Genomic DNA, 22,119 nt, shown 5'->3' on the forward strand with positions numbered 1-22,119 from the left:
AATTAGAGCAGCACACTTCCCTCTCATAATGGGAATACCTTGGTTAAGACTTCACAATCCGTACATTAACTGGAGTACCAACCGATTGAGTTTTGATTCCGAGTTCTGCAGCAAACACTGTATCAAGGATCCACACTTAGAGGTACAACCCGCCGACCTGGCAGTTCAATCTAAATTGACAATATCAGCTATTCCGTTGCAATATAAGGAATACGAGGATGTATTTGAAGACGTCCTGCCCAAACTCCTCCCACCTCATCGCCCTGAGGACTGCAGCATCGAACTTAAGGAAGACGTGCCCCTGCCCTTTGGAAGAATGTATCCGTTGTCCCAACTGGAACGGACGGTGCTTAAGGAATATCTTGATTCCAACCTCAGCAATGGACTGATAAGAAGTTCGAAATCATCAGGTGGAGCATCTTTGTTTTTTGTAGCCAAGAAGGGTACCAAGGAACTCCGTCCCTGTATAGATTACCGTGGATTGAACAGTATTACTGTTCGGGACAGATATCCTATGCCTCTTATCAGGGATATCCTAGAGGCTGTTAAGGACTCACAATTCTTCACTAAGATTGACTTACGAGGAGCCTATCATTTGCTAAGGATACGTCATGGCGATGAATGGAAGACCGCCTTTCGGACACCGTTGGGGTTGTTCGAGTATTGCGTAATGCCCTTTGGTCTTGTTAATGCCCCAGCGGTGTTCCAGAGATTCATGGACCGGATATTTTCAGACTTACTCAACATATCTGTTGTAGTGTATCTAGATGATATCCTGGTATTCTCCAGCTCACTACATGAACACCGTACCCAGGTTAAAGAGGTTCTTCGCAGGCTAAGAAAGAACGCTCTGTTCGCCAAACCTGAGAAGTGTTCATTTGAGGTTTCAGAAATAGCTTATCTTGGGTTCATACTCTCGTCTACAGGCATACGGATGGATCCAGATAAAGTTAAGGCCATTCTCAGATGGCCTGATCTATCATCCGTCAAGGAGGTACAGCGCTTTCTCGGGCTGGCGAATTTCTATCGCCGCTTTATACCCCATTTCTCTGAGATGGTGTTACCTCTTACCTCACTCCTTAAGAAGGGAGTACTTTTTTCCTGGAATCCAGCAGCCCAGAAGGCGTTTTCCACACTAAAGGAATTGTTTACTACAGCACCTGTTCTAATACAACCTGACCAGTCAAAGCCTTTTATTGTTGAGACTGATGCCTCCGGCGGTGCTCTGGGAGCTGTACTTTTACAGCAAGACAAGGAAGGACAGGAACACCCTATCGCATATTATTCACGAACACTTACCATCAGTGAGCGAAATTATTCTGTGCTCGAACGAGAGTTGTTGGCCATGAGAATGGCTTGCAAAGAGTGGAGACATCTCTTACAAGGAGCAACCAATCCATTCCTCATACGTACCGACCATAGAAACCTAAAGGTCCTTCAGCAGATGGAATGCCATAACTCACGTCATGCTCGCTGGGCCTATTACTTCTCGACTTTTGATTTTCAGATTACCTACATACCAGGTACGTTAAACGGAGTAGCGGATGCTCTTTCCAGAAGCTGGCCCGAACCCGGACAGGAGAAGACTGGGTTGGTCAATGTAGAGAAGTTGTTACCCAAACAACGATTCATAGCCATGATCAATCTCTATCTCCAAAAGATACAGGAAGGATATAAACACTGCACTAAACAGACACCTATCTCCAAGGATCTACAAGAGAGAAAAGGACTATGGTTCTACAAATCAGCTCTTTTTCTACCCACTCCGGAGCTTCAACAACAAGCACTCAGTTTATGTCATGACCTCCCTCTGGCTGGACATAGAGGCCAAAAGGCCACACATGAGCTAATCACACGAAGTTTTTGGTGGCCTTCAGTTAATTCTGACGTCAAGTCATATGTCCGGTCTTGTTCAATTTGTGCCAGCGCTAAGGTGTCTAGGCAGAAACCCATCGGGTTACTACAACAACCTGAGCTTCCCACTCGCCCCTGGGAGAACATCTCTATGGATTTCATTGTGGATCTGCCTTCCTCTCAGGGAAAGACAGCAATAATGGTAACAATTGATTCGTTTTCTAAACAAGCACATTTTACTTCTCTGAAAGGAGTACCTTCAGCAGCAGATACTGCTTCGGTGTTTCTTAGAGACATAGTAAGACTACATGGACTACCTCGAGTGATCATCTCCGATAGGGGCGTACAGTTCACTTCAAGGTTCTGGTCCTTACTTTGTAAGGAGTTAGGAATTCATAGAGCCATGTCGTCGGGTTATCACCCGCAGTCAAATGGACAGACGGAGAGGCTCAATGCCACTCTCGAAGAGTATCTCCGTTGTTTCTGCAATAAAGAACAGGACGATTGGGATTCCTTGATCCCCATGGCAGAATTTGTCTACAATAACACTTTCCACACATCTATCGGTATGAGTCCGTTCTTATGTACTTACGGCTATCACCCTCACTCCTTCCCCAAGATCGGCCTTAACGAAACCAAGGCGCCATCTGTAGACAAGACACTGGCTGAGATTAAACAATTACATGCCTCTGCCCTACATACCTTGGAAGAGAGCAGAAGGAACTCCAAGAAGTACGCGGACATGAAAAGAAGACCAGTTCCTCAGTGGGGTCCAGGTTCACTAGTCTGGCTATCCACCAGGTACTTACCCAGATGGGCAAGGCTAGGCAAATTTACCCCAAGATACATCGGTCCTTTTAGGATAGAGACTAAGATCAATCCTGTGGCATACAAACTCAAGCTACCTGCTCGTTTCAGTAGAATACACCCGGTATTCCACACTTCCTTGTTAAAGGAACATATCGAGGATCCTTTTCACAGAAAAACCAGGAAGAAAGAGATCAAGATGACCCCGATACCTGAAGAATATGAGGTAGCCAGATTAATGGATTCACGTTACAAACAAGGAACATTACAATACCTAGTTCATTGGAAGGGTTACCCAGATTCCGAAAGAACTTGGGAGCCCAGATCGCATCTACATGCCTCAGAACTAATCAAGAAGTTCCACAGATTGTATCCCGGTAAACCGGGAGGGACCCGGCATCGAAGGGGGCATACTGTTATGCACCGGCCATGGAAGCTATGGTATCGGTGGAGACACACCTAAAGTGAACGCGGTCTAGCCTTCTACCAAGATGGCGTCCGGAACGTATATACGCATCACGCACAGTAACAACGGTGCGTTGTATCATCGTTATTCTCAACTTTGTTCATTGCCCTTGCTCTTTGATATTCTGTTTCGCAGAAAGACCTTACCCCTTCCCTCTTACCTTGGACGTTTTCTACTCTTTTGTTTTCACTCGCGGTGTATTCCTCTAGTGTATATCCAGCAGCGGGTTCTACTGGTAAGTTCACGGGAGTTTCTTTTCTTTTTCTCTTCGGTTTTCTGTCCCTACGCTGGTAGTCATCTATCTTTATTGTTCTGTTTACCTATCTTCCCTATATCTTCTTAATCTACTTCTTCTACCTTTCCGAGTATTTTTCAGCACTCCCTTTCCACTGTTCTCTCTCTCCACGGCAATCATACTTCTGTGCCGGAGCTCTCGTTACCGTAATTCCCACAGAGCTGCTAGTCCCACGTATCTTCTACCTTCTACAGTGCCTTCGTAGTACTCTCCGAACATTACCTGATCTCCTGCGGTGCCTTCTGGATCGCAATACTCTCCGAACCTTACCTGATTTCCTGCGGCGCCTTCTGGATCGCAAAACTCTCCGAACATTACCTGATCTCCTGCGGTGCCTTCTAGAACTTGTAGTTTCTACAAACAACAGTTCGGTTTTTGCCCTTGACTTATGTAAAAGGCTTCATTCTACTTACGACTAAGGATCCTTGTTCAGCATAGTGGAGACACAATTGGTGGATCTAATACCCTTTCCGACAGAAGAGAAGATCTGTTACACAGGGTTTTTTGCCTAAACGGCTTTTTCCCTGGAGTTTTGGGACTGGCTCCTGGGAGATCACCGGATTTGGTTCCCATCCGGTCAAGGTGGCCTCCGAGGAGCCACGTCCTTATTTACGTCAAAAGAAGACCAAGAAGAAGACTGCATTAAGGGAACATCGAAGAATACCGGGTTGGTCGTCTTCTACAGGCTCCCCTGGAGGTTCAGGTGAGGAGGAGTTGGGCATAAAGAAAGGGGAAATTGTTAGTTTTGACAATTAACCACAGAGTCTGGAAACTGAGGGATCACACTACGTGTAATTCTAAAAATGTGATTTACGTGATTATGTGTTCATGTGATAAATCGTATATAGGAAAAACCTCTAGACCTATTAAACTGAGAATCTCTGAGCACAAGTCTAGAATCAGGACTCGCAATCTTTCTTCTCCCTTAGTTGCTCATTTTGTTGAACACCAACATGACTGTGAAAACTTACGTTGGTGGTGTCTTGAAAGACTTACGGGACCAGACCATTATGCCATAGCCACAAATTTGTCCCGAAGGGAACAGTGGTGGATATTTAACACCCAAAGCCATATACTGGGCCTGAATGCCCATGAAGAATGGCATGCGCTATTTCAATAGATTCTCTATGTCGTGACGTCCTTTGGACTCACCTTTATAGGCTTTGGTTATTCCTGGTGCCTTCGATATGCCTTTCAGGCGTTATTAGCCTGTTGCATTCCATTGTTAATCATTCTAGGTGTTATGTCTACCTCTATACTGGTAGAGATCTACCACTGCATGGGGTGCATTATAACTTATTTTTTCCTTTATTTTTATTTTTCCTTTGTTGTCTTGACCCCATGGTGGAACGGGTAACGCTGGGCCGCCTGTATACCTTCAGGGGGCATGGTTACATCCATTCGGCTCCCTTCCATTGCACGGTACGTGGCCCGAGATTATACGTGCCTTTCTGTGTCAATAGTCACGTCCACTAGAGACGTTGTAGACGGCAGTCCTGATACGCCAATTGACGTATTTAACCCCGGACAAATGCCAACACAGGAAGTTTGGTTACCGACTTCCTGGTTTGGTGTCTATGGCCTTTGCCGCTAAGGTAAGTAACTTTGAACGGGTAGCTAGGCGGAATCTTTCACTCTTTTGGCTTTGTTTTATTTCTCATTTTCAAGATTAGGTCAAACATCTATATAGATTTACCTATATGTTGGGACCTTGTAGTACTGCTACTTAGACTATACAACAGACACACAGATCCTGTTTGGACTGATGTAAGTTCAGTTTTTTTCATGAACTTTCAGATTATGCTTCATGACTTGATTCCATACAGCGCAGTGTTGCATTCTATGTATGTGAAACTTTGGGACATTACAGATGTCTTACTAGTTTGTTGTACTTTCTATTGCCCCACAGACTTCGCCTATCCTTTAATGACATTTGGAGATTCACCCTTCTGGGGAACCTTCGGACATCCGATTCTGTACATGTAGTTGAGGTTGTTCTACACATTAAGGAATCATCTGTTGATGGTTCTTGATTGACAGATCTGGGCTTGATCAATGGTGAGCATAATGACAACTATGATGTTGGTTCTATCCTTCTTCTTTGGGTGCAGGATCTTCCTTTATTTATTTTTATGGATACCACTGTATCACTCATTCGTTTCTTTCACTTTAATTCTCAATTTCTTTTAATTTATCTTCAACATATGGGCAGTCCCATTTTTGGGCTCCTCTTTTCTATACATATGTATTTTTTTTGTATGTTTATTTAATTAGAGTTATATTTATCTATTTTTCTACTTCTGGTTTTCTCTTTGGCTGCTTGTATCTTGCTCGAATCTGTTAACCAGAGAAATTCATGACCAATTTGTGGCCTTCTTTTCTCTCATTTTTTACAGATCTAATTCAATTGTGATTTGTTTTGGTGTGGCCGGATCGCTATTTCCTGGACTTTTTTGTCAGGCTTCTGGGCCCACCCCCAAAGGGTCTGAAATCATGGTAATTAGATTTTCTCACCTACTAGCCACTATACACGTCCCAACCCAGTGTTGGGGACCGGGTACTTCATCGGGATCCTCAGATCACTTGTTTTTATGGTCATTATGTATGAATGATTGTGCGGCCTATATGAAAGGCTGCTTTGATGTTAGCATTACTATTTTCTCGTTTCTTTTTCTTTATTTCACTGTTTGGAGAACATACATTTTTAGTGTCTCTTTTTAATTTATAACATTTGTGTAGGTAATTTCAAGACACAGATGAATCTTCATGAATGTTTATACGGGAATGCTACGTCCTGACGAAGATGGACATCATCTGTAATCCAGCTAGATGTGTTTTCCATCGAAACTACCTGGTTTAAGGCGCCATGCTCACGATACTGTTTTACGTATTTGTGGTTTATTTCGCATGTCACCTTAGTAGTTGACGTATAGCATCCCATGTTAGACTTTTTAGAGTATGGGTTTATGAATATCTTTTTTGTGAAGACCTTTCAGTTTCTTGTCTATTGCAATGTTCAAACTGCTAGATTTGGAACTAACGACTTTTTTTGCTGCCACTATCAGGATTTAATCCATCTTCGAATTCATTTCGAAACCATCCTGACTATATTCGGTTGACTAGGATTTTTTCCACCCGAGGGATTCCCTTCTCTCGAGTGGATTTTATCCTTCGACATTGACTTGGACTTATTTTGGACGATGGTGATTATTACCCAGCTTGTAATTGGGCAGCAAGTTCCCAGCAGCTCTATTGTGATATTAGCATTTTTCTTCACATTTTGCACTTTATTTATGTTGTATAACTGTATGTCCTATATTTATACTTACTCTTATATGAGCTCTGATCTATTTAATAATCATTTTAATGTTTCTAATTAAATAAAGAAAAATAAATACATTTTTCAAAAAAAACTTGTCTATGTATTACGTGTAGTGATCTGAGGGGTTGATTGAGGGACCGCCCCGAATACTGGTGGGATTGTGTTGTTTATAGTGGACTTGTTTATATCCTCTGGCTTGATTTCTGTGCCTTGTTTCTGGTTGTTTCCCCTCTTGCCAGCGATGTAGGGGGTACCCATCTATTGTATTGCTGTTCTAAGTGCAGTGAGTTCACTGCGTGGGTTTCTTTTTCCTCTTAACCTCATTGAAAGTTTTTTTGTTTTCTGTTTTTCTCTGGAATCGGTCTTGCTTCGAGTAAGATCTACAGGTGGCCAAACTATTTGGGATTTTCTCATATTGTAGTATTTTCTCCAATTATTGTTTATCTCTTAATTATCATTTCTTGTTGAGTTGTTTATTTTGAATTTTTTATTCTTTTTGGCTGAACATCTATTACCTTGACCATGGCTGCTTCAGACACTTACTCGTTTAGCGATGAACAACTAGCAGAAGCTATTCATGTGCCATCTTTCTTTGAGTCATTAAACAAATCTACAGGGGAAGAATCTAATACGGGCGTTACCAGCGAAGGCATCCTTAAACTGAAAAAGAAGAAATTTAGGACCGAGATGCACGGGCACTTACTGACTGAATATCTCAAGAAAAACATTATACCAAAGGGACTCCTAGTGAGGAACGAACCCTGTCTTTTTGTCGACTATCTAGAATATAAAACAGCTTTCTCTGGGGTAGGTACTAAATGCAGCCGAGACTGGATGCTATTAACCTTCAACCCAGCCCTCAAGAAAAGCATACTCGTCGGCAATGAAATTGATGAAGCTGAAGCCGTATTTGCCCTTGATACGGCAATCCTTAATATCAAAGAAAAGCTTGACCTAATAGACAAGCATACTAAAGAGTTTATCAAACTTACTACTGCTAAAAAAAATGGATAAACTCAAGAAAGACATTTCTACTTTTTCTAAGGAATCTGCCTACCCGTATGTGAGTCCCGATTATGCGGGTCCAGGCCTTTGGTATGATCCGTCTCATCCTAATCAGGGTCCGCAGCATTATAGAAAAAGAGTTACCTTTTCAGATAGTTCCTCAGACGGGAGTGGTTCATTTCCTAACCAAAATACACGCAGCCCGAGAGGTCGCCAATGGAATAGAGGCTCACGTCGAGGGAGAAGAGGACGCCAAAATTGGCCTTACCAACAATACATGCAGATGCCCATGTTTGTACCCCAAGGCCGTTATCAGGCCTTTCCTCCCCCGAACCTCCCTTTTCCTCCCGCCGAAGTAGGACCTCCGCCTATAGAGAACATGTTTCAGACAAGGAGGAGGTTTTACCAACGTTAACTAACACATTGGCAGTTTACAACATCTTGAAACGTATACTTACCACCAACGAAACTGCAGTACTTGAGAAAGGTTTTTCTTTCATTCCTATGCGCAATCCAAGCCAGATGGACCTTGAATTAGAACTTCAGAGCTTTTTTAGAAAAATTCGGCTTAGAGACCATTTTGGCACAAACGGCTGTAATTTAGAAAACAACTATACTCCGTTCAGGCCAAAATCGACTTTTATGCCCACATCACAGATGGTCTCTAGCGAAACGATCACTTTTGAACGTGCCGTTCTTCGTGATTTCCATTCCATTTTCTCAGCACAGGCTAATCCCACTTCTAATCGATGTTATAACTTTTCTAAAAAAAGAATGGTCCTGCTTGCAAGACCTTAAAAGAGACACTTCTATCATCATTAAACAGGCAGACAAAGGTGGAGGAGTGGTAGTCTCTGACGCAACTTTCTATGATTCAGAAGTACTTAGACAATTGAACAATGGGATCTTCTATCTTAAACTCAAGGGGGACCCTACAGAGACTATACAAGGTGAAATCTTAGCCCTGGTCACACGGGCTAAAGATGCGGATATTCTTAGTACCAAAGAATTTTCATTTCTTACTGGTAAAGGAACACGCATACCTCTGTTCTATATCTTGTTAAAAATCCACAAGAATATATTAAATCCTCCAGGTAGACCGATAGTGTCTCTTTGTGGCTCTATCTTAGAACCTTTGGGAAAATACATTGATTATTTTCTCAAACCATTGGCAGCCAGTACACCGACCTATCTGGCCGATACCACCGATGCTATTATCCATTTGGAAAATTTTCCGTTTGATCCAGACAAAAACTTGTTTATCACTCGTGATGTCGAATCCCTTTATTTGAATATCCCACAGTCAGAATCATTGCCCATTATTAAATGTTTCTTGGATCTCAGAGATGACCCGCAGTTGGTCCCAAGCAAATTCATTGTGGATCTCCTCCAAATTGCCCTGACCAAGAATTACTTTAAGTTTAAAGAAAGTTTCTACCTACAAGTCAAAGGTACCGCAATGGGTGCAGCATTTGCACCCAATTACGCGACCCTTTTTATGTGGGCTTTTGAGAAGGTCTCTATCTTTGATACCTCCAATCCCTTTTTGCCATCTATTCTTTTTTATAAAAGATATATAGATGATATCATAATTGTGTGGGACAAAACGACGGGAGATCATGAAGAATTCCTGACTTGGATTAACTCATTGAATGACCATCTCGAGTTTACCATGTCGGTGGACAGTGCGTCTATCTCTTTCCTGGATCTAATACTCAAACTCCAGAATGGTGTTATCATTGTGGACCTTTTCCGTAAGACTACGGATCGAAATACTATCCTCCACTTTGATAGCTTTCACCCGCAGTCTTTAAGGGAAAGTATTCCGTACGGTCAATTTTGAGGGCTAGGCGGTACTGCACCAACAAGAAAGATTTTATGTCCCAATCTAACATCATAGAAAACAGACTTTCCCAGCGAGGTTATCCAGCTCACATATTGCGACAGTCCCGTAAAAGGGCGAATATATCAACATCGCGAAGTCCTGTTGACTAAAAATATCCGCACCACCCAGAACCAGTCACGTATAGTCTGTGCCATGACCTACAACACCCACCATGCCAAAATCAAGAAGACTATTGCTAAGCATTGGTATTTACTTCAAATGAACATGCCCGATTTGGAACATCCAATGTATGTATTCAAAAAGGGCAGGAATTTGAAGAGCTGGCTATCTCAGGCAGCTAGGACTGCAGACCAGCCAGGCACCCAAAACCATCACTGAAATGTGGGGTATGGAAAGAGTTACTGGCAACTATCCCTGTGGCAATTGTTGTCAGTGCGGATCTACTACAGTGACCAACACTGTCAGCATTAACCACAGAGTCTGGAAACTGAGGGATCACACTACGTGTAATTCTAAAAACGTGATTTACGTGATTATGTGTTCATGTGATAAATCGTATATAGGAAAAACCTCTAGACCTATTAAACTGAGAATCTCTGAGCACAAGTCTGGAATCAGGACTCGCAATCTTTCTTCTCCCTTAGTTGCTCATTTTGTTGAACACCAACATGACTGTGAAAACTTACGTTGGTGGTGTCTTGAAAGAGTTACGGGACCAGACCATTATGCCATCGCCACGAATTTGTCCCGAAGGGAACAGTGGTGGATATTTAACACCCAAAGCCATATACTGGGCCTGAATGCCCATGAAGAATGGCATGTGCTATTTCAATAGATCCTCTATGTCGTGACGTCTTTTGGACTCACCTTTATAGGCTTTGGTTATTCCTGGTGCCTTCGATAAGGCTTTCAGGCGTTATTCGCCTGTTGCATTCCATTGTTAATCATTCTAGGTGTTATGTCTACCTCTATACTTGTAGAGATCTACCACTGCATGGGGTGCATTATAACTTATTTTTTCCTTTATTTTTATTTTTCCTTTGTTGTCTTGACCCCATGGTGGAACGGGTAATGCTGGGCCGCCTGTATACCTTCAGGGGGCGTGGTTACATCCATTCGGCTCCCTTCCATTGCGCAGTACGTGGCCCGAGATTATAAGTGCCTTTCTGTGTCAATAGTCACGTCCACTAGAGACGTTGTAGACGGCAGTCCTGATACGCCCATTGACGTATTTAACCCCGGACAAATGCAAACACAGGAAGTTTGGTTACCGACTTCCTGGTTTGGTGTCTATGGCCTTTGCCGCTGAGGTAAGTAACTTTGAACGGGTAGCTAGGCGGAATCTTTCACGCTTTTGGCTTTGTTTTATTTCTCATTTTCAAGATTAGGTCAAACATCTATATAGATTTACCTATATGTTTGGACCTTGTAGTACTGTTACTTAGACTATACAACAGACACACAGATCCTGTTTGGACTGATGTAAGTTCAGTTTTTTCATGAACTTTCAGATTATGCTTCATGACTTGATTCCATACAGCGCAGTGTTGCATTCTATGTATGTGATACTTTGGGACATTACAGATGTCTTACTAGTTTGTTGTACTTTCTATTGCCCCACAGACTTCGCCTTTCCTTTAATGACATTTGGAGATTCACCCTTCTGGGGAACCTTCGGACATCCGATTCTGTACATGTAGTTGAGGTCGTTCTACACATTAAGGATTCATCTGTTGATTGTTCTTGATTGACAGATCTGGGCTTGATCAATGGTGAGCATAATGACAACTATGATGTTGGTTCTATCCTTCTTCTTTGGGTGCAGGATCTTCCTTTATTTATTTTTATGGATACCACTGTATCACTCATTCGTTTCTTTCACTTTAATTCTCAATTTCTTTTAATTTATCTTCAACATATGGGCAGTCCCATTTTTGGGCTCCTCTTTTCCATACATATGTATTTTTTTTTGTATGTTTATTTCATTAGAGTTATATTTATCTATTTTTCTACTTCTGGTTTTCTCTTTGGCTGCTTGTATCTTGCTCGAATCTGTTAACCAGAGAAATTCATGACCAATTTGTGGCCTTCTTTTCTCTCATTTTTTACAGATCTAATTCAATTGTGATTTGTTTTGGTGTGGCCGGATCACTATTTCCTGGACTTTTTTGTCAGGCTTCTGGGCCCACCCCCAAAGGGTCTGAGATCATGGTAATTAGATTTTCTCCCCTACTAGCCACTATACACCTCCCAACCCAGTGTTGGGGACCGGGTCCTTCATCGGGATCCTCAGATCACTGGTTTTTATGGTCATTATGTATGAATGATTGTGCGGCCTATATGAAAGGCTGCTTTGATGTTAGCATTACTATTTTCTCGTTTCTTTTTCTTTATTTCACTGTTTGGAGAACATACATTTTTAGTGTCTCTTTTTACTTTATAACATTTGTGTAGGTAATTTCAAGACACAGATGAATCTTCATGAATGTTTATACGGGAATGCTACGTCCTGACGAAGATGGACATCATCTGTAATCCAGCTAGGTGTGTTTTCCATCGAAACTACCTGGTTTAAGGCGCCATGCTCACGATACTGTTTTACGTGTTTGTGGTTTATTTCGCACGTCACCTTAGTAGTTGACGTATAGCATCCCATGTTAGACTTTTTAGAGTATGGGTTTATGAATATCATTTTTGTGAAGACCTTTCAGTTTCTTGTCTATTGCAATGTTCAAACTGCTAGATTCGGAACTAACGACTTTTTTTGCTGCCACTATCAGGATTTAATCCATCTTCGAATTCATTTCGAAACCATCCTGACAATATTCGGTTGACTAGGATTTTTTCCACCCGAGGGATTCCCTTCTCTCGAGTGGATTTTATCCTTCGACATTGACTTGGACTTATTTTGGACGATGGTGATTATTACCCAGCTTGTAATTGGGCAGCAAGTTCCCAGCAGCTCTATTGTGATATTAGCATTTTTCTTCACATTTTGCACTTTATTTATGTTGTATAACTGTATGTCCTATATTTATACTTACTCTTATATGAGCTCTGATCTATTTAATAATCATTTTAATGTTTCTAATTAAATAAAGAAAAATAAATACATTTTTCAAAAAAAACTTGTCTATGTATTACGTGTAGTGATCTGAGGGGTTGATTGAGGGACCGCCCCGAATACTGGTGGGATTGTGTTGTTTATAGTGGACTTGTTTATATCCGCTGGCTTGATTTCTGTGCCTTGATTGGGCGGTATGATTCACAGTTGTCGACAGGTTTGTTGGGTTTGAGTAAAGGGATGATAATTGTCTCTTTCATGGAGTTGGGTAGGTTTCCATTTTCGTATGCCTCCATATACACCTTGTGGAGTGTTGGGGCAAGGGTCGCTTCATACGCTTTGTAGAATTCTGGTGAAAGTCCGTTACTCCCGGGGGTCTTGCAGGTGGTTAGCGATTTAATCGCCTCCGTCACGTCCTCTTGAGTGATTTCCGCATCCAGTAGCTCTCTTTGGGCCTCCGTCAGTCTTGGGAGCTCAATCTCAGCCAGTGTGGCCTTTATGTCCTCCACTGGTGTTTTGGTGTCGTGGGCGTACAATCTGGAGTAGATGGCCGCACATGCTGAGTTAATGACTTGTTGCGTCCTGTGGGTTATCCCCCTTTTGTCAGTTATTTCAGTTGGGAGGTGTCTTGGGAACTCGCGTTTGCATAGCCAGGCCAACATTCTACCAGGTTTATCTGCTTCTTTGTGTGCCCTGGCTATGTAGGTCGTGTAGTCGAATTTGGACAGTCTATTCCAGGCCAAAAGGAACTCCTCCCGGGTGCCCTTCAGTTCTGTTTCAGCGTCCGGCATGATGTCGATTTCGGATTCCAGGTGCGTGATCTTGTGCTCCAGTTCCTCCAGTTCCAGCTTCAGGTGCTTACAGATGCCACCAGCACCTGATATAACTTCTCCCCATGTTACAACCTTCATGGCCTCCCATAGTGTGCTCCAGCTTGACACTGAGCCTGTGTTAATGTCTAGGTATTCCTCAAGTTTGGTACCAAGTTCCTCCTTAAATGCGTGGTCTGTGAGTGCTGCGGGTGGCATTCTCCATAGCGGGATTGGGGGTCTGGGTCCTCTAGGAGCCCATTGCATGGTCAGCGGTGAGTGATCGGATATGGTTCTGCCTAGGTACAATGTGTCGTCCACTTGTTGAGCCAGCTCACGATCTATGAACAGATAGTCTATTCTCGTGTGGACCTTGTGCGGGGCCGAGTAATAAGAATAGCACCTCTCGGTGCAATGTTGTTCCCTCCAGATGTCTACTAGGTCGAGCTGTTCTATTGCGGTGTTTAGCACGTTAGATGCAGGGTTATTTGAATGACGGGGGGGGTCTGATCTGTCCACAGCTCCGTTCCTGATGCAGTTGAAGTCGCCACCCCATATGAAGGCACTCTCTCTGCGAAGAATCATTTTGGCACTGAGCATTTCGAGGTGTGAGGGTATTCCGTGTTGCGGAAAGTATGAGTTCACCAGGCAGACTGGCGTGGATTCAATGGTACCCCATATTATTAGGTATCTGCCCTCTTTGTCGGCTTCATAGCCCAGTAGCTGGAAGGGCACAGTCGGGCTCACCCACGTAAACACTCCTCTGGCGAATTTGGAGTATGGCACCCCTTTCCCGATCCCTCCCCATCTTTCGGATAATTTGGCCGTGGTTTCTTCCGTGAGGTGAGTTTCTTGAAGCATCGCTACCGACACCTTTTTCCTGCGCAGGTAGGAGTGGATCCGATTCCTTCTCAGGTATGTGCCCATGCCCCTCACATTCCACGTCATCACCTTAAGTTGGAGTGCCATTGGGTTTGTGTCTTGGTTTCATCTTTCCGGTCGCCCCCGTTTTCACGGGGCGGCCCTTCTCCAGGTGGTGAGGCTCTTTCTCTGGGTTCTGGTGTTTTCTCTTCCTCGGCCCCCATCTGGGTGTCGGGCACAAGGGAGGTCGGTCAGGCAACTGGCCTGTCCTGTACTGTTCGTGGGGGTAGGGCTCTGTGCTTGGCGTGGGCCGAGCGAGGGCCGCATCTTCGTTGCTAACTGTTGGGTGATTTTACTTTCTCTTAGGTCATTTGCCTTGCGTCCAAGTTGGCTTTATGAGTCATGGCTTCGTCCATGCCTCAGGCGCAAGGGATTCTTCAATTTTCCATGGGCTGAGGGTCCTTATCTGCGGCTAGATTGGTGTCTTCCAGCCACATGTTTGCAGCTGCCGGGGATTCCAAGAAGATGGCCCTCCCCTTGTGAATCACTCTCAGTCTGGAGGGGTATAACAACATATACTTTAGGTTCGGTTGCCTGAGTCGGGCTTTAATCGGCATAAATGAGTTCCTCTCCCGTTGGACTTTCGGGGTGTAATCGGGGTAGATTGTGATCTTCGAGCTCCCACGTTCAAAGGGGCCCTCCTCTCTGCAGTGCCGGAGGATGGTCTCTCTATCCTGGAAGTTGAGTAGTTAAGCGATTATAGGGCGAGGGTGTGAGCCCGGCGGGGGTCTCTTCTGAAATGATCTGTGCGCCCTTTCGATCGAGAATCCTTGCGTTAGCCTTCCAGCGCCCACCTCCTGTTGTATCAGGGATTCTATATAGGCCGTCGGATTCGGGCCCTCACTTCCCTCCGGTACCCCCAGTATTCTGATGTTGGCGCTCCTCAGCCCTGGCCTCGAGTGTGAACACCTTCCGTTCCAGGTCCAGTACCTTAGCTTTCAGCTCCGCTGTGTCTCCCGTTGTCTCTTTTATGGTTGTTTCGGCGGTGGTTACTCTTTCTGTTAGATTGCGGGCATTCTGGCGCATGAGTTGTAGCTCGGATTTGAACTCCCCGATTCTGGAATCTATAAATGTGCGCAGTGATGCAATTGCCTCCAGTACCTGAGCTTGATTTTCGGGAGAGTCCGCTGGTTTTGCTCGGGGAGGTTCGGGAGTGGAAGTGCATGGCTGCGGAGGAGTTTTCGCTTTAGCGGACACATACGTATCCATGGTGCTTGTCTTCGTCTTGTTCCTGGCTGCCATGGTGTGGGGCAGTCGGAGACACCACTCGGTCGTGTGGGGGTAGATGGTGGTGGGTGTCGTTTCCTCAGCAATGCCCCCACCAGCCCAGTGATTTCGGTGTGTGGGCTGGGGAGCTTATGGTTCCGGAGGTGGGGTGGTCCGTTTTTTTACGTGGGGTCAGTGTTCAAGTTCTCGGAGGGATATACAACGGCACATGTTCCATTGGTTTATGCCCTCACCCAGTGCTCTTCTCACCTCCACCTTCTTCTGCTGTCGATGGCGGGGCTCCCCGCACCGGGGGGTCGGCGTAGCCACTCACGGTGCCGTAGTCCAGGGCCCGGGCCCGGTCTCCCCGGACGGGAGCTCCCGGTTGGCTCCCCAGTCGGTAGCTGTCGCAGCAGAGGTTCGGACCCGGGTGGAGGGGGAGGCTCCTCTTCCTTGTTTCAGTCGTGGCAGCAGCTTATGGATCGGCTTCGCTGCAAAGGTGGCTAGCGTTTTCCTCCGGCATCAGCTTCAAAAGATGGCCGCCATCTTAGGTCCCGCCAACAGAGGGGACCTTTATCGGGAAGAATCCGTGGGTTTGGAGGTCCGAATCCAAGAGAAGACCACAGTATCGTGTCCAGGGTCGGTTCCCCTTCCCTCGGAACCGGTTCTTTCCGTCTTCAGGTACAATTTCAGGCAGGTAAAAGGATCGAGATACGGTGTCTCGGCCGGAGCACGGCGACTCAGCTTCCACTCGCCATGAGCTCCAGGCCACGCCCCCCCGAGGTATTACACTGCTATTATAGTGCATTAGGCCACAGTTGTTAGTTGGGAGCACTTAATTGAATTTCATCTTGTCCTGCAAATAGGCTGAGATCTCAAGGGCAGGTGGAGAGCGATGTGAGATAGTTGCCAGCTTCTTATTGCAATAGAATCCTTTCTCAAGAGAATAGTGATTGGGCCCAGACAGCAAATGTTGCCTCATCATATAGGGAAATAATACATATTGTTTGTGAAGGCTGCAGTGAGGGGTAGGACCAATTCTCAGGCATCTGCAAACTAGCACAAATGATGGTCCAGGAGCTGGGTTCACCAGTGGACCTGCCACATTCATTCTGAAAGGCATTCATTGTAGGGCGGTTACTAGAAGATGATGTACCAGGACTGCCAGCATATAACGATATAGGGAGTTGCATAGTGTGCAGGTGCAGACAGTGGGAGTGGGGAATGAATTGATGAGGTGTGTGCCATGTGGGTTTGTTGCCTATTGGTCTATCTCAGAGGGACGTTGCAGGCCCAATTGTCTGAGGTAGCAGGTTCCAATTAGAAGGAAATTCTTTATTAAACTGTTTTCCAGAGAGGGGATTGGTGAATTCTTTGCTGACCAGGGGGATCCTGTTTGTCCCTCCCACACATTATTGATTATCTTTACCAGGCCTTTTTTTTTAACTGTGTTGGGAAGGGGACACAATCTTCCCAGAACCCCAGGCACTTTAGAATAAGGCAAAGGCTGTCATCAGTATAAGAAACCCTTGGGACTGGGATGCTCTTACAGTCTCTTACACAATCGTATTATTGCAGGTTTTGTAGGTGTAGTGCACATGTGGGAATAGCAGCCCTCTTAGACATTAGCAGCCATAGTGTGGCACAAAGCTTAAACGTAGCGTGGCAGTCAGCACTCCAGACCTAGGCTGTGAACATGAGCAAAGGAATATGTTGTATCCCAGACACTGATGAGAAAGGCCACAGCTACACTGACCCATTAACATTTCATTATCCTAAACTAGGGCCAACATTTGCGCCCTGAGAAGAATGTGCCCTGCAAGGCCATAGGAGGATGGCTGAGTGCCTGTGAACAGTGCAATCTCATGAGAAGGAGGGCACAGGCCTCCAACACCCACCAGTTCCAATCCCAGGATATAGCACTCCAATGCCCTGGCTTTGGGACCCCTGAATTCCAATGTACCAGATAACCCCAGACCACTGACCATAAACCTGTTGAACCCTCGATCGATCAGAAATCAGGGCATTCCTGCCTTCACTCCTAGGTAACGTGATTTGTGCTGCGAGGTGCAGGGAAGGATGACATTATAGCCCAGAACGAGGGTGGGAGATCTTGGAGAAATGCTGGCCTGTCTTGGAGAGAGTGAAGTATGTATATGAGTATGACCTCGGCTTTCCCCTTGGGCCCGGTCTGTTCATCCCAGATGCACTGTTACAAAGAGATAGATGTGTTTTTCTTAGTAATGTAATTGTTACTTGGCTGCATGCTGATCAATGACGACTGCAACATCGCCCACATGGAGGAAAAAGTACAGACGGGGCTGAGACTAATGGACTGGCATCCCCTATGGAACAGATGACCTATGTGTAGGGTCTCACCAACCAGCAGCGTGGGTTTGCACTGTATGCAATGATGTCACTGATAGTGCTGTGTACCTTCTTAATGTGCTGCTCATGTAGCTTTTTGCAGAATGTTCCGCGGCAGCAGAGTTCTTTGTTGGTGCTTTTTCCTTTTGTATGGAAATAAAACTTGTTATCCTTGCAAGAGGTTTATTGAGCCATTTTCCCTAATGTGTTGTATTTCTTCTGGTGTAAGCGTCTAGGGGGCTTTCCTACAACTGCTTTTTGAGAATTAGGTATTTTGTACGAATTATGCTTATGATACACAGTGTCTCATAGCTCTTTCTGGGGACTACACTAAAGATACTGAAACCATCAATTCAGTCTACCCTCTCATTCAGATTTGCATAGCGGATAATGGCTTAGCCCTAAATGACTCTAATACATAGCTTATAATAATGGGCCCAGCTCCCCAGCTGAGAAAGCTTAGTCCTGAGTTCTGCACATTTCAAATCGCAGGCTGCTCCATCACCACACTATCCAGAGTAGACTCTTGGTATAAAACTGGACCAAGAACTGAAAATGAAGGCACATGTACATAGTCTAGTTTCATCCTCTTATTACCTTAAACTGTTAGCCCAGCCTAGACCTTTTTTAAATCACAGTATTTCACGCCATTGTTGCCAGAGCTATAATTGGCACCAAACTGGACTATTGTTCCAGTGTGTTGCAAGGCATTGACAGATTGTGTTGTTGGCTCGTTTACAGACTGTGTAAGACAATGCAGTCTGGGCTGTGGATGGCCTACGTAGGAAGGATCACATCTCAGAGGCTAGGAAAACATTGCATTGGCTACCGGTGGCTGTCAGAATCACCTTCTGCTTTCTCTCCATCGCACAGAAGTGCCTCTGTGGTGCAAGCCCAGTATATTTGTCCAAAGGGCTTGCCTGGCAACCAGAATGTACAGTGCTTAGAGCCAACATCTCCTCTTTTCTGCATGTACCTAGGAACAAACTGACTCTTGTTGCTCAAGGGTCTTTTCCCTATTTTGCACCTAAATGCTGGAACACCCTCCCACCTGATTTGAGGTCCTGTCATTCCCTTATCAGGTTCGAACGTGGTTTAAAGACAGCGCTGTTCCATTACTTCTTCCTCTTCTGCTGGTCCTTCTCTTGCTTATAGTGCCTTTGGTTATGTTTTATTTGTAATCTGTTATGTTAGCGCTCCTATACCGGCGGGTCTTGGCTCAGCGCTATACAAATAATAAATAATAATACAATAAAGATCATTGTGGGCGAGTGGTGTTCCTTTTTTGAGATGCAATGGTAACTGGCAATAGTTTTTGAACTATAGGGTTGTTTAGGGGACTGGTGGCAACCAGCCAATGAAAATGTTAGGATGATGTTTCTGTTAAATTTCTCTTGCAATATACCCATTTTTTGTTTGTGACTACAAAATGTTCAGCCTGCAATAGACATATTTTTGTTCAGTTAATCTTCCCAGCCGTGATGAACAAATACATTTTGTGTTTTTTCCTGCAAATGGTGCACTCCTTTTTGAGTTTTTGCGCATTGCTTTTTTCCTTTTTTTGAATCTGGGTTGCAAGGGCCTCCAGTACAATAAGAGGCATGAGTTGAGTATAAAAAGTTAAACCCTATTGGAGAGGCATTAGATATTTTATTTTTAAAAACAGACAACTCAGACCATTTGATACAGAACATCCCTGTCAACTTGCAGACAGGGGGTGGGGTGTGAGGTGGATATTTGGCACAGGAGAATTTTCTCTGAAGACAGAAGTAGACGAGCATTAGATACCCTGTTGGGAGGATCCAAGGGTGGAGAAGGATATTGGATAAACAGTACAAGTTGTCAAGGGTTTTGTCATGCTGCACACAGCCCAGAGGGGACAGCATCAGTCAGAGGCTCTCAAAAGATTGATCTGCTGACACCTAGTCCCATCCAAATTCTCTATCCAGCAATTGAGAAAAGTAAGAAAAGCAATGCCCTTTTTATTTATTTAAATGTTGCTTCCCTTAAAATTGGAATATTGCAGAGGGGCTAGTTGCCTGCAAAGCTAACGCCAATAAACTCATTGTTTTTGCAAATGCAAGGTTTTATCAGAATTTGTGTTATTAATATGGCTATTTGATGTAACAGAGTGGCAAGGCCATTTGGAATAAAGTGCCATTCAAAGTCCTTAGACAAATTAATAACCAAAGCAACAGCTCTTGTCTTGGTGTAAAAGGGTCATTCATCCTTTGTTTTTTTAAACAAACCTTATTTTGAATGATACATTTTATTTGCTTAGCTAAGAATTGTTTTATTTTAAATCCAATTTCAAACGTGTCTCTGTTGAATGCCATTTTTTTAAAGCCCATACTTACATTGTTCCAGTAATCAGAACCACAACAGAAAATTAAAGTGTTGTTGATTATAAATTATCGTGTAACCAACAATTATTGATGTGACTCTCTTTTTAGATTTTGTCTGTTCCCAAATATATGACTGCAGTGAAGCACCAACGTTAATTTGATATTGAATTGTCTAAGCTTTCAAAATCTAATGTTTCATTTAAATGCTTCAATGATTGTGTTCTTGTCATAAAAGCTAAGATAACCAGTTTCTGCCAATCCATTAATTATTTTTATTCATGCATGGGTGTCTGTAAAATGTATATTATTTCTGTGTTTCCTGGTACATCAATTTCGATTAGCAAGACAATGATAGGCAGGCTGCATTGTAACGTTTGTGCTTTACAGAAAAAAAACTGGATTGACCTGTAATGTTTCAGGTGACTTCCTCAGTTTTGTGAAATGGAAATCACCTGTTATTGAATTTATTGTACCTTTTCTTGAAAACAATATTCTAATAAAAACAGTTTGTTTCTTGTCCCAGATTGTGGTGTTGGAATATTATCACGTGATGTCAATTTAGTCTGCCGTGAAGCAGAATTGAATATTGCGTGAACCTGGTTTTGAGGTGGATTGTTCAATTGCCCTCAAATGAGTTGTCACTCAATTAATCATACATATTGCAATAACAGGAGGTACCAGAGCAGAATGTTACAGGCTGTTGAAACCTTGAGGGCTGTGTGACAGTGGAATCTGTTAACCCCACATAATACACGGTGAGGTGTTTGCCAACCATCACATGTTGCATGTTCTTTCATAATACATGCATTGCATATAACTGCTCCCTTCCATGAATGCTCCCTTCCATACCACTACCTGATAACATATAGAGTGTCCTCAACCTTTTGCTGTCACATAATACTTTTGCATGCACGTACCAGGTACTTCTCTGTACACCATCTTCACAGAACAAAGGGACTGCTCTGTCAAGCACTGCAGCACTGCACACTAAAAACACTGGAAAATAACTGCAATTGTGACAAAGGATAACTGTTTCAATGCTGTTGCGTGCCTGGTACAATAATGGGGACAGAAACATATATGTCTATTGAGGCACCTGTGACAGACTATGGAGAACACCCTCATTATTGAAATGGCTTGTGCAAGAGGTCATGGCTCCATTAAAGTTGGTTGTCATGGCTCTCATTGCTCCAATTAAACCTAATGAAGCCCCCTTACATTGCAGCAGCATCAGTCTAGTGCAATAGCAATGTTATTAAATGTCTGTACGAAAAGCATACTTTTGGAATTTTTAAATTCAAACTACTGTCCAAAGGATTCCCTTTCATACAATAAGGAGCAACAAAAGTATGAAGCATACACATTCTAAATGCCTGCCTCCCTCCATGCACATGTCATGCACATCATCACATCTGTGCGTCGGCCTTCGTAATTGCTGGCATTAACACTGCAATATCACCACACCAAGCACATGTAATTACTATGTTCCCTCAACACTTTCTCTCAGTGTGTACACCATACAAAGCCCATTTAATGGAGACAGACTGCAAGATTCAGTGGACATGTGGCGTGTGGTGTAAGTTCCTGCCATGCCATGTCTAATTCACACACGCCATTAACACTGGCCACAATACCACTACACAGCATCCTTCATTTCCTTTCTCACTCTACATTCTACCAATCTGAATCCCATTACCTGGCCATGCCTCAGTAGAGACCCAGCTCCCCATTTCACAGTAAGTTGGCTCCCTCAGAAATGCCACACTGTGCCAATCACCGACAAGCAGAAGAGTCACCGTTCACAATCTGCAG

The sequence above is a fragment of the Ambystoma mexicanum genome, chromosome 12, assembly GCF_040938575.1.
Source record: "Ambystoma mexicanum isolate Mex_15411 chromosome 12, UKY_AmexF1_1, whole genome shotgun sequence".
NCBI lineage: Eukaryota > Metazoa > Chordata > Amphibia > Caudata > Ambystomatidae > Ambystoma > Ambystoma mexicanum.